This window comes from Cyprinus carpio, chromosome A14 (genome assembly GCF_018340385.1).
Source record: "Cyprinus carpio isolate SPL01 chromosome A14, ASM1834038v1, whole genome shotgun sequence".
In the NCBI taxonomy this organism is placed as follows: Eukaryota; Metazoa; Chordata; class Actinopteri; order Cypriniformes; family Cyprinidae; genus Cyprinus; species Cyprinus carpio.
In genome coordinates, this window is record NC_056585.1 from 16,346,351 (window position 1) to 16,360,689 (window position 14,339).

General features: G+C 35.8%; 1 pseudogene; it reads left to right on the plus strand.

Moving 5' to 3' along the window:
* LOC109054622 overlaps positions 1-13,537 on the plus strand; it is a 56,533-nt pseudogene extending 42,996 nt beyond the window's left edge.
* The last annotated feature ends 802 nt before the right edge of the window (positions 13,538-14,339 follow it).

Consider the following 14,339-nt stretch of genomic DNA (forward strand, 5'->3'; position numbering starts at 1 on the left):
TTGGGAGCGGAAGGGGGTTGAAAAGTGAAAAAGTCATATCCTTGACTAAAAATAAGGTCAGTTTTGCTTTCATGTTGGTTTTGAAGAAGCATATCACCTTTGCTCACTCTTTCACCTTTTCATCCTTATCACACAGGGCTATACATCATTCAATGACACCCCCACCTTGGTAACAGATCAAACCCGAAATATTGTGGAAGGTGAGTTTAAAGATTAAATCTAGACTAGAATTTAGATCTTAGATTTTTTTTATGTACAGACCATCTAAAGATTCAAAGAGTCCCCTTTCAGTAATTAAAAAAATATATACATTTTTCTACTTTTCACTTACTAAATTTAAACATTTAGACTTTACAATAAGGTTCTATACATTACCATTAGTTTTACTGTGATAGCTAACAGGAACTAACAATGAACAATACTTTTATTTTATACTTTTTTATTTCATATTTATTATTCTAGTCAAATGCTAATTTCCACATATTACTAACACATTTTTAACATTTAACGTCTAATGTTATCCAGGTCAAATTCATTTAAACATTTGCCTTACTAACATAGTGTCATATGTAATAATTTTATTTGATTTAAAGAACATGACTTGTATCATAATATTTAGCATATGCACATTTCTTGCAAGGCCTGAGGAGGATGGACGTTTATCAAGTTTTTTTTCCTTGCCATTTTCCTTTGCTTTGCTTTGCTTACCAGGGCACATACAATGAGACAAACGATTTTCTGTGAATAGCATAGATGATGAAAAAGTGCTTTTTCACATAAAAAATGTCACTAAATCTGGACTAAAGCATTTTCTAATACTGTTGTGTCTCCTGTAGGGGTGAAGGTTCTGCTGGACGACATTGGATCAAACATCAGCACTTTCACCAAGCTCTTCCCGGTTCACAGCTCACTGACCAACTTCACCAAAATGATCTCTCACACACACTCACGCGAGGACATCTACCCTCAGGTCGATCAGATGGATTTCTACAGGTGCTTCAGAGGACTCAACTCGACCAGACAAAAACTATTCACAAATTTATTGTCCTTGTTTTCGAAGCAAAGTCTTCCATGTGCCCTTGATGTTGTTCATAATGTTTTTTGTTTTCAGGTGGATCTGTTTGTATTACCCTGTGCTGTATGGTTGTGCTCATCCTCACTTTCAATTTTCTGGGTTTGTTGTGTGGTATTCTGGGATTCGACAGGCATGCAACTCCAACCACACGTGGTTGTGTCTCTAACACAGGAGTCAATCTGCTCATGGCGTGAGTTTGAGTGCAACATCAGTCTTCAAACCCATTAAATGGATGTAGTATAAGACAGTTTTGTCTGCACTCATTCACACACTCTTCCTCTGTCTCTCAGTGGTGTGGGCTTTCAGCTTCCTGTTCTCCTGGGGTGCTCATGGGAGTGATAACAGCACTGTTTTTTGGTGGGTGGGAATCTAGAAACTTGGTGTGTGACCCCTTCCAAACCCGACAGCTGTTTAAGGTAAGAGAAACGACACAATGTCAGAAGTGTTTTCTGATATATGGATCATCTCAAATCATGCTGGAGAACATGATCTTAGGGCTTTACATTAAATTCTGAGTTTAAGCAGCTTGAGTACAGCTATCATTAAAACAACTGACAAACCAAATTGTAAGACATTCTAAAATTCATGTTCTGTTTTTGATTCAGTATTTCCCCCATATTAAAAAAATTAATAAAATATTTGAAAATTTTTATATTAAACATTGTGTATATATTATATTTTAAATGTTCATGTAGATGATATAATTTGTAATTAATTTTTACTAGTTTCAAAGTGGTATCCGGTACCCATTGTATACATGCTGAAAGACAAATAAATTCACCAAATAATACGAGATACAGTGTGATTATGTTGTGTGTAGGTGTTAGATACGCCCAACCTGGTCAACTCTGCTTGGAGAAACTTCATACCAGGATACCTGTACAATGATCCTGAGATGGACCTTACAGCATATTCTCTCTACAGGTAACCTTGTTATGTATATCTAATAAATACAAAATTAACAATTATATTACTCTGTAATAGTGTAAGTGTAATAGTAAGTGCAAGGTTTTTTTGACAAAAGAATATTTGGAGAAAATATATCAATTTTAGTGTAATTAAAACTAAACTATACTCAAATATGCAAACAAATTTACACAATTTTTCTCTGAACTAACTTTTCTGAGCCATTTACAATAGATTTGTCTTCATCCATCAATAGTCCAGCAGATGGCAGCAGATAATTAAAAGTCTGAAATGAAAGTCTGATCATAATAAATAGAGTAAGGTTTGATTTCCCCTTTTTCTCTCTCTTCTTTTGCAGTAATTGTAAGGACAACAGAGGTTACTCAGCTCTTCATCTGGATAAGATCTTCAACATCTCAGCCTTCTTAAACACTAGTGTTGTGAGTGGATCAAGGCTTAGCTCATGTACACACGCAAATCACAACTAAATTTACAGTGATATTCAAAGTCACACTGAGATTACTGATGCTACCGTTTACACCTGATAGCCCCTTTTTGAGATCTAGGCATTTTTGAACTCATTACTATCTAACAACAAATGTGATTTTTCGGATAAATTTAAGTTTGACTGTGGGCATTAAAAAAAAATGCATTAAAATTTGCATTATCCTATTTTACCAGAATAACGTCTCGGATTATGCATGTAACCATGATTCCCAGAGAGGGAACAAGGCACTCTAGTGGGCACTATGGGGAATGGCATCAGCATGACCATGTTCTGAAACACAAGACACAATGTCTCTTTCCCTCTTGAGGAGCCATGGTTACATGCCTAACCCAAGACGTTCCCCTTCAAGGGAACTCACACTGCATCCTCTAATGGACACTATGAGGAAATGAAATACTAGGGCTGGGTAAAATATTGATTTCTCGATTTTTAGTTGATTCGCATTTTTATGAAACGATATAGATTCATAAATCCTAAGAATCCATTAATCTAGGCTGTCAGATAATGAACAGGACATTGTAGCGTGCCTCCCATCCAATAAATTGCAATAAGCTTTGTGATCTGTTACTTTTGATATGAAACAAAGTCTCAGATTTCAGATTCTGTCCTATTTTATTACAATATTCTAATATTAAATCCCCTTTTACCGCTGTTTAATGTGTGAGTGACAGATCGCTGTAGCGCCTTGGTTAGAAGCAGCAGCACAAACTGATCATCTCCGCTTTAATAGCAGTTACAGCATGAAATAAACATGAATGAACATCTGAAGGTGTTAAAAGAAAGAGTACATCCGCCAAATTCATCTCCTGTCTCATGTTATCGCTCAATCAGTGTTTCAAATGCGGAAAGATGACAAAAGCTTGTAAACAATGTCACGTAACGTCACTTTTACCACAGAAAAACATATTCGGTGACCATGAAAAAATGAACTCTAGAGAGGAGCGTTTTGCTAAATATGCACCATATAACATATAAATTATAATTTTTACTGTTCTTTAATATTTCATTTGTTTAAATAAATCCATCAAATTTTTTGTAACAGCCACCATTTAAATGTTTATATTTCAAAAACAGATAGGATTACAAATATAATTCTGTAATTAAAAGTTAAAGTTAGTATTATAATTTTTAATATTAAAACTAACCTTATTGAGTATATTTTAAGTGTTTGTATACAAATCAGCAAATTTCAACCTTTCAAAAATAATATTGACTCTCAAGTATATTTTACAGCATTAGTTTGGCAATTTTTTTTTTTTCCTTGAGAAAATTTGCCATGTCTTGAATAAAGAATCAGAAACAACAGAATTGCTAAAAGGGGAAGACATTCCCGAAAGGTCACTTCCATGCTCTACCTACAATCCACACGAACGGTCTGGCTACCTGCCTCGGCAACAAGGCGACTCGAGCCGCAGATGCTAGGCTGACAATTTCACAAGACTGCATGCATTCAGCTCCCACGAGAGATGAATGTGCTCTGTACAAAGGCTAGGATCCCTCAAGATCATGCGAGAACAGAATCCACTGCCGTGAATGCATCGCTATGAGCCCATTTAACTCCCACGAGAGTTTAAATGCTGTCTAACATCTCAGGTGAAGATGAAGCAAAGAAGAACCAGGCTTCTACCTTCCTTCCCAGTAATCCCACAAATTCATACAATGAGCAAACCACACTTCCTCAACAGTCGAAAGCACTCCATCCATGCTTTTTTCACAAAAAAATAAGAGCAACGAGCACATTCAACTCACTCCAGAGCTGAATGTGTGTGCTTCTCACCCACTCAACATATGAGTGTCATGAATCTGCAGGTATCAAAGCAAACCCTCACAATGAGCACCTTTATTCAGGACCTCAGGCCCTCAATGGAGGCATGCACTGTGGATTGTGACTTTTCTTTCTTGTGTCTGTTCTTTTGAATTGGCAGAATATCTCAAAACATTTCATACATAACCATTTGAAACATTTTATATAGAGCATCTATAAATTCCTTCATTTCAGCAGAATGATTTTTGTTTTCACTTAAAAGCCAACATTCTTGATTCACACAGCACCCAAAAATCTGAGACCACATTGAATGGAATGTTTTAGGACATTTATGGAATGTAAAATAAAGAAAATCATGTGAACTGATTTATACAAATGGACAAATGATTGCGCTCCCACTGTAGCACAGGATGCTCTTTAGATCTTCTCAAAACATGCTGGAGAACATAAACATCAGGTTTTGCAAAAACTTGTGGAGCACATGCAGAACAAGTGCTGCTATTAAAGCAAAAAAAGGGACAAACACAATACTAAGACATGCTATATTTTTAATCCAACTTTTAACAAAAAATGCATATACTGTACTACAATGTAATATTAATTTTGGTGTTAATAGGTTATGTATATGTATTAATTTTTATCATTTTATTATGTATTTTTATACATATACGTCTGAGCCACTAGTAACCATGAGAATATATCTTTTTTTTTTTGTAAGTTATTGTTTTTTACTAGTGGTCCCACTGGGCAGACTGTATGTTCTAGAATATTTCCTCATGACAGTCCATCCAGATTTCCTAGACTCATGTCAGAATCATACACAGAACCTTTAACCTCTTCTGCAGTACTCCAAGGATGTGTCAAGGAAGTTTGAAGGGATGAAGGTGGACCTGCGTGGAATCATTCTTCTTGAGTCAGAAGGCAAACAGAATCTCATCAGCTTCACTAAAACTGGGATTAATGAGATTGACTTTGCTGCCTATTTGGAGGAGGTACATGACATACATAAACACGTTTTAATTGAAACTTTTGAACCATAGGCTTTGTTGTATGTACAGTCCCAGATCAGATGAGAAACAGTGTGTTCTCGTGTGTCCCATCATCTTTTCAGGGTTAATAAAGGAGTTACTCGCATTAATCTAGTGGATTTTGCTAGTCAACTTGATGCTCAAGCTGATCAGCTGGTAAGATTTATGAGGTTAAATCTAATTAAAATAATTCTAAAAGGAGTATAAAATTTAATTATTCCATATTCTATAATATTACATTAAATTCAGTGGTACGTGCATGAATGTTTCTTGGGCTAATTCTCATTTACACTATATCTCTCTCTTTTGCAGTTTAAAGGGACCTTGCAGACCTCATTAAAAGGACACGCTAATACTATAAGGCAGATCCACATCCAGCAAGTCTCCCACTGGAGCAGTCCATGGTAATCTATCCCTGTTTCATTGATGCTCATTTGAATGATTTACATTCTTATCCACGAATGGTTCTGTTGAATCATTTTCTATTTTATAAGTGGGACTGATTGTAAATGAAAAAACTTCTCAAAGATGTTCATATTTCTGTTCGCACCTGATTTTTAAACAACTCTCTTTTTTATTATCTTTAACACATTCAACTTGATTTATGGCTTCCGAGAAATATGTGAAAGCAAGGGTAAGCCTACCAGTCATAGCTGCATAACCTGCAGTTGTTTTGCTCCTTTTGGTATGGTTTCTCTGTTATAACATCACAGAAAAACAAGCAGCTTTTTAGAGCAGCTTCATCATGTCTTTGTCCTAGTGACATGTTTTTTTAAACTTCCAAATGTGTAAATTTGAATATTTACAGATTCAAAAACTGGTCAAAGGTGAAATGTTGAATTTCTGTCCATCTAGTGGCATCAAACAGAAATTCTGATGTTTTTTCTGTTGTTTTCACACCATTGGTTAAAGCATTTGCATTACTGGAATGTTTTATTTTCTATTCCATACTAGTTGCTTAACCAGTTTAGATATATGTTCTTATGTGGCATAATAAAGTTTATCAAATGATTCCCTGTGTGCCAAATGTATCATATAATACAACAGTTTTGTCTCACATTCTTTATTTATTTGTGACATAATGTGCATGTGATGCATGTAATGCACATATAAGTTTGCTAAGCATTTTGTTACCCTGCTGATTCCATTGAATTGTCAGTTTATGTTTCCAAAATGGTCATTTACAGTTTTTCTTTTGTACCATTTTATAAGCATTTTTAGATTATAGATCATTTAGACATGATTCTTGCTTTGTGTCTATTATCTTTCTTATTAAAGAGGCATACTTAATCAGAGCATCAGACTTCTGGAGAGGACCTCCTCAGAACTGCCTGTCAGTTTGCTCATTTTAAAACTGCCACCAGGTTTAAAAATATCACAACAGATGCATTTCAGAACATGCTTTCTGATGAACAGTAAATGCACTGGTTTTTAGGTCAGAGTTATAGATCTATTAGCTGCTGTTGATGCCGCCCAGTTTCCTAATTTCCCACAATGCAACATTTGTGATCAATCAGGTAATGTGAAAAAAAAAAACATGTCTGAATGATTGGTGTATAGTTGTATCGTACTGATGGTTAATATATGCTCAAACAGGAAACAGAGAAATACAAGCAGACTATTATTGGCTATTTCAAGCAGTATATCGACTGGATCAGAACGTCTGTGAGTATTTTTAACTGTATTATCTATCTGAAATAGCATTAATGTTAGATTGGTGATGATCGGTTAGTTCTAATGCATTATTTTAGTTTAAAACCCTTTGTTTTGCTGCCTCATTGTAGCTGGCCTTGGAGGTCGCTACCTGTAAACCACTCAGCAACATTGTGGACACGGCCGAGATCCTAGGCTGCAGTTTTCCTGCTGGATTCAATGGTAAGATGGCCATCGGTACTAGAACCACTGGAAATGAAATTCTTCTCATCATTTACTCACCCTCATGTCATGTCCTTCCATCCCCATTATTTTTTGACATCCATGAAATACAAAAGTGTGTTCAGTTTTACATCCAGGTAATATGGATGGTGATTTATATTGCCAAAGCTTAAAAGAGTACAAAAGGCACTAATATAAACAGAATAAAGAAGGCCAAACTACACATTCACTATATATTCCAAGTCCTCTGAAGCATTTTGTAAAGTTTATAAAATTATCTATAATGTTTTCGGAAAGATATCAGATTAAGTAAATAAAATTTTAATTTATGTGTAAACTATTTGTTTAAAGAGCTATACAACCCTTTCAGAAGTTTAGGGTCAGTAGGATTATTTTTATTTTTTTATTTTTTTTAAGAAAAAAAGACAAAGAAAGAAATGTTTTCTGAGTGTCAAATCAGCATATTAGAATGATTCTAAAGAATCACGTAACACTGAAGTCTGGAGTAATGGCTGCTGAAAATTCAGCACCGAAGCAATTGCATTCTATGATTGGGGGTCGGCTGTAAACCAAAATGATCCTTTGGAAGAGGATATGACTTCTTTGTCATTTACTTCATTTTTGTACTGTTTTACAAATTAGGATTTCTCCAAAAGAAGTTTTTTTTTTTTTTTTCAGATTTCGCTACACACACACTGGTTTCCATCTTTTATGGGTACATTCCATAGAAGTAATGATTTTTTATACTGTAAAAACTGTATTTTCTATCCCCTTACCCTAAACCTACCCCTCACAGAAAACTTCTGCTGTTTTAGATTTTGATTTATAAGCTGTTTTCCTTATGGGGTCCAATTCTACTGTATATGATTTATAAGCTTGTTTCCTTGTAACTTTCTGTATGATTTAGAAGCCGTTTTCATCATGGGGACCAAAAAAAGTTCCCACAAGGGACAGAAATTGCTTGTAACTAGTAAGTGCAGGAAGCATTCAAGCTGCTATTCTACCTGTAGTATTAGTGACTAGCTGCTCTTTCCACAGACACCCAAAGATTGACCCCAGTATAATTCTCTGACTGCAGCAAAAAAAAACTTAAAGTTAAAGTTTAAGTTTTTAACCTAAGCTTGGGATTTTTTTTGTTTTGTTTGTTTGTTTTTTCATTTTTTTTGCTAGTCTCACCTTTATTTTCGCAGTACATATTGTTTCAAAGCAGCTTTTACAGGAAATGCTTGTTTACAATTAGGAGATATTCTGTTAGATATCAGCAAGAGATAAGTGTATCAGAGTAATGTCCAGCTATTATATATCTGGGAAAGAGTAATATACAATACAAAAATGTTTAAAATATGAGGATTATATTTGACAATTTTGTATGTTGATCCGAAGCTGCCTTCATCTGAGGTTCTTTGTAAGTTGCAGTCAATGAATCCTGATGGATTTTGCATAAACTTAAACCTATTTGTTAAACTTTTCTCTACATTTTGTCGCGTGGGGTGGACATGTTGCATCTGATCGATTGAATGTGAACGTTCGTTTTATATAGATAACTTCTTATGTTAGAGCTCCACACTGTCTGTATTTTGGAAAAGCTTCTTGTCAGGAAAAAGCACATGTATGGAGAGTATGTTGATCAAAGTGTCATTTATGGTTAAGCAGAGTGCAATTTTTGGGTGACTTTAATCTTGTGTTTATTTGTTGCAGAACACATTCTGGTTTGGATTAGGCTGTTCCACACTGTTTCTGCTCCCTAGAATTATCCTGTCCGTCAATGCCAAGTTCTACCGCAGAATGGACACAGAGGATGTCTATGACGAGTAAGTATCCCAAATACACCAAGCTGGCGATTGCTATTTAGCACCCCAATGATTACAGTTCCATAAACAAAGTTAATATTGTTGTATATTTGTTTTACTCTGCTAAAGAAAAGAGATGACAGGACTGGAGCTAACTGTTGTACAATGAATAATATGCATAATATATGAAAGTGCAAATGCCTCATTCTTTTCTTGCTTTTGCCCGGAGTAGTTATTAAATCTTTTTTTCTCTCTCTCTGTGCTCTTCTTTCTAGTTCTTCTGTCTCAGGGACTTGGCATTTCACCTTATGATAACCATTCTTGCTATTTCCATCTTTCTTCCATTCATTCTTCATCTTTCTGTCCAGCACTTTGCACTTTATGAGAACTACATGTATATATTGTACAAACAGTGTTTTGTTTTAGCGTTTTTTGAGCATTCATGCGTTTACAGTTGAGAATCATTGCGATTGACAAGTCACCAAGTGTCTTGACCAGAGACGTCCGTTTTGACATCCGTGTGATGTCTCTGTACACCACTAGAGTGCATCTCCTGTAACATTTTTGCTTGTCTTGTCTTGTATCTTTAGCATTGAGACAATTCCCATGAAAACGTAAGCTGTTTTTTCCCCTTATACTTTTACTGTCGACTTGACTGCTAAAACTATCCCTTTCCTGTTTTGTACATAAAACTTTCTGCTTAATGGTGCTGGTTTAAGCTCTAAGCCTTGGAATTGCTTCTCTGGTGAAGGGCGCTGCTTGTGTTGGTGTGTTATCTTTGAAGCTCCCTTGTTTAACATGAAGGGCTGTTAAAACAGAGACCTTAAGAACACACTTCAAAACTATTGCTGTACACTTTACAAGATATGTTTGCAGTTTATATACCGTTTCATACTTGATCTTCCGTGTACATTTTTCAAGAATGCTTTAAAATGAAGCTTGTCCAGAGACACATGCCATTTTTCTCATGTCACATCATGTTTTGTTTACATTTTTTGTCTATGTAATGTTTTATTTCCATATGGAAACTGGTAATAATGGTTATTATAATGAACATTTAGAATGTATCCCAAAATCCTGTAATGGCAAGGTAATCAGAACCATATCCCTGTACACCCTGCGTGTTACACTAATAAACCGCATGCATCGGGTGGAACGATTGAGGTGATAATTAGGTATCAGAGGTCTGATGCATGCACAGTTTGAAGTTGCACAAACAGGCACCTAGGAGTCTGATATTGCCCTCTTTTTTTCCATTGTTAAAACATTGCTTGCATGCTGACTAACTCAATAGAAGTAATGCAGAATTTGTGTTTTGCACTCTTGCATGATATTTTAATTTATATTAACATTGCATACATTAGATTTGGCAGAATTTATTGACTGGCTGAATTTGCGTTTGTGCATGTATTCAAATTTTTGTCTTCTTGCATGACTCTTGAAATTCTCACTGGGCTGCTCTGGCTCTCTCCAACTCATCACTAATGATGTGTTTCAACAGCAAAAGCATGTAACAGAGGTCAGGATGGTGTGCTAGAATAACACAGAGCTTGGATAAATACAAAACACTGTCATTCAGAAATTTGGGGTCGATGAGATTTTTAAAAACAGCAAGCAATTATTTGATTAAAAAATATAGTAAAATAGTTATATTTTGAAATATTGTTATAATTTAAAATAGATTTGTTTTAAAACGTTTTAAATGTAATTTATTCCTGTGATGGCAAAGCTGAATTTTCAGCATCATTACTCCAGTCTTCAGTGTCACATGATCCTTAAGAAATCATTCTGATATGCTGATTTGCTGCTCAAGAACATTATTATAATCAATGTTGAAAGTAGTTGTGCTGCTTAAGTTTGCTTAATAGGCTCATATACATTATTTTTTAAGATCCTTTAATGCACAGAGAGTTCGAAAGAACATGTATTTGAAATCGATTTTTTTTCATATACATTTAAAAAAAAATTAATAATAAAAAAAATCTTACCCCTAACTTTTGAATGGTAGTTTATGTATTAGATGTTTAGACTGAATAGGTCCCCCGTCCTGATCTTCTATTGATGGGTTAAAGATGGATGGAGAGCTAATGGGGGCATCTCAGTAGTGTGTGAAGATTTTAAATGCACTCCAGTCCTGACAGTTTTTTTGCTTTGTGCTTCAAGCATCCCTACCTATGACACTATGACTCGATTTCCACGGGCCTCTGCGCCCCCGCACCATGCCGACTGGTGACTCTGAGGAGGACGGTCTGTTTTGTAACTACAGAAAGGTACTGAGGGCTGCAGATGAGAGCAAATAGACTTGATCTTTATCTCTATAACAAGCATTCCTCCTGTCCAAATTAATGACATAGCTATTTTAGTATGCATTTGTTTGATTGCCTCCTAACATTTTCACTCTTGTATCCTCTGTTGACATGCACTTTAAATATTTCTGTTTTTGTTTTTTGTTTTTTATGTCATTACACCCACAGCATGTTTAATTTTTGCATCCCATCTTCAGAAGCATTCCACCAGGATAACTGCTGTGTGAATTGTGTTTTTTTTAGGGTCCATCACTAACCACTCTCGCTCGTATCATTGTGATCCACCAATGTTTGACTTCAAACATTCCTGACAGCTCTGCAAACAGATAGATGCCAGCGCTCACTGTGTTTTTTGTTTCTTTCTCTTGGTCTAAAATCTCATCTCCCCTCTCATGTCTCATGTGAACCAGTTCATTCGTATCAGTCTTTGCCATTTATCATTCATTTTGAAACTGCGCAGCGGGTGTAATTCTGCAATATTTGTTTCTTTTCTCATACAGTGATATTGGAAACTGGAATTAAACCTTTGTGGAATGTAAGTTGTTTTAATTGACCTTGTTTTACATTAAACCAGTGCTTCTCAACCTTTTTGAACCCAAGGCCCCCCACTGTCCGCAAAAACATTCAAAAGCCCCATGATTTTTTTTTAAGGTTTTTTCAATATCTGATTATCTGTCTAAAGAAAAAAAGTTGTTGTTGAGGGGGTGAATTAAAACAAGCCATATCTTGATTTTCAATTGTTGTAGCTAATTTGAATGCTTGTTTCGTCTTATTTTTTTGTGTTGGTATGTGACCTCTGCATGAATCAAAACTGATGAGACTGAGGATGCTTGTAACTTTCTATGCAGTTTAAGGTTCAAAAAAAACATTATTTTCCACATACTGTACATTATTGTTGCTCGTCTATGCCCCGCCTTTCTAAAAACACTTAAATTTTTACAAAGCTCATCGTTCTAAAAAGCGAGGTGTGCGCTGATTGGCCAGTATGCTATCCAGTGCGTTGTGATTGGCTGAATGCCTCAAGCGTGTGATGGAAATGTTACACCCCTTAACACTGTGATGCGTGTCCCGGTCAGAACACCGACATGACAAGACAAAAACAATAAAACCCATTATAAACCAGGCATTTGTTGCATCCAGTGGGGACATAATTACGGAATATAATGACTTATACTGTCTTTTTACGCGTTGCGTTGCATCGTGCTGCATAAACATAATACCATGTCTGCATTTGTAATTGGAGAAACGACAAACAACAAGCGCTACTCTACTCTGCTCAAAACTCATGTTTGAATCATCAGTGGCAAACTCTTTAAATATGAAAACGTACTTACAGACTGTGAGTCAGAAGCCCCAGACTGTCCTTGCAATGCTGGAATTGTCCAACTTTATAGAAACAGACATCGGCATTGTAGGCTACTCTCCAAGTAAACAATCCTCGTCCTCCGTAAAATGCACTGCACACTGAATATTTGGATTGAACTGTTCCGGAACAGTGTTGAAATACAGCTTAACCACTGATTTCTAGTTGTGTCCTCTTTTGGAAGGCCACACAAAATAGTTATACTTTCACAACGAAATACACAGTGTCACCACAACATGGCGGCAGCGGCGGCAACAGCGAGAATAAAAGTTACGCATTCTTTCTTTAAATGAACATTTAGGTGGCGTTATGCAAATCTTCCCACATCGTGACTTAGACATGTGGGGTCGTGTTTAAATGAGGAGTTTTAGGAGGCGTAGACGAGTCTTAACTTTTATAAAGAATATCTCTTTGGGTTTGAGACTTTAGTCTTTGCAACTTTACAGATCTTCTTTATGCACCATATGCATCATATGACCCGTTTAAGTAGCGGGTCCCCTTCCCCTGGTTGAGAACCACTGCACAAAACAGAATGAAAAGTTAATAAAAACTAACAAAACTATTGTATGCATTGTACAAGACTAATGTTTTCCTCTCACTATGTATTTCTTCTTTACAACAGACTCTCTCTGTGAACAGCAGGTTCAGCTCTTAAGAAAAAGGAAACTCACATACTTGTGAAACTACCTGTTGTCCACGTTCCCATCACATCAGTGAAGAAGACCTTCATCAAAATGTTTTGACTATTGTTGTTTTGACTAATTTGCACCTTTATGATTGTAGTACTGTCTTATGGACTGTCCCCTCAACAAGCTATTCTCTGATGTCACATCCTGCCATAATCAGGGAGGCTTCACAATATAAGGTTTTTTTAACTACTACATGTGTCTTTTGTTTACAGTCATTGAGAAATCACCTGTGACAGGCCATAACAATGCTATGACTGCTGCATTCTTATTTGTCTTGTGTTTATATATATATATATATATATATATATAGTGCTTTTAACATCGTGGAGAATTCAACATGTTGTCAAGTCCAGTCCACTGAGAGGCCAAATTTACTGAAACAGAGCAAGCCAGCCACCAATGAGCCACAAATATTACACATAAACATGGATGTGTAGGTGTTAGAAAACATGCTAAGTGCTAACTCGGTACAGATAGATGTTGTCAAGCCATTTCAAGGGTGAATGAATTGTTGCCTTTTCAGATTTTTAGCTCGTGCTACATGTTAGTCAGAAGTCGCAAGAGCAGGTCTTTGATAAGTTTTACCTAGTTATTGAAGCTGAGATCACTAAACCACATTTGATACTGAGCTGTGGTTGGCAGTTTAAGACATCTATATGTGTTTATGCTCACTTCTGTACTGAGCATTTAAGATATTATGCATTTGGATTTAGTAACACCCCTAAAGAGATCTTGCTAGCTTTATGTACTTTAGTTTTGCTGAATATATCAGTTATTAATATTTCGGTTCCTAATTTTGCCAACTTGTACTAACAACAATTGCTCTCCGACATATTGTTGGATTACTTTAAACTATCTGATTATTGCTGTGTGACACCAAATCTTGTTTCATTGTAGGTCTCAGGTTTTAGGGCTTTTTGTTTACTTAATATAACAATATTTCTGGACATACATTTATCAATACAGTATTTGAACTTCATGTCAACTTTAAAGTGAGTGAATGTACCTCAGAGAGACATTTGCTTGTATGATAC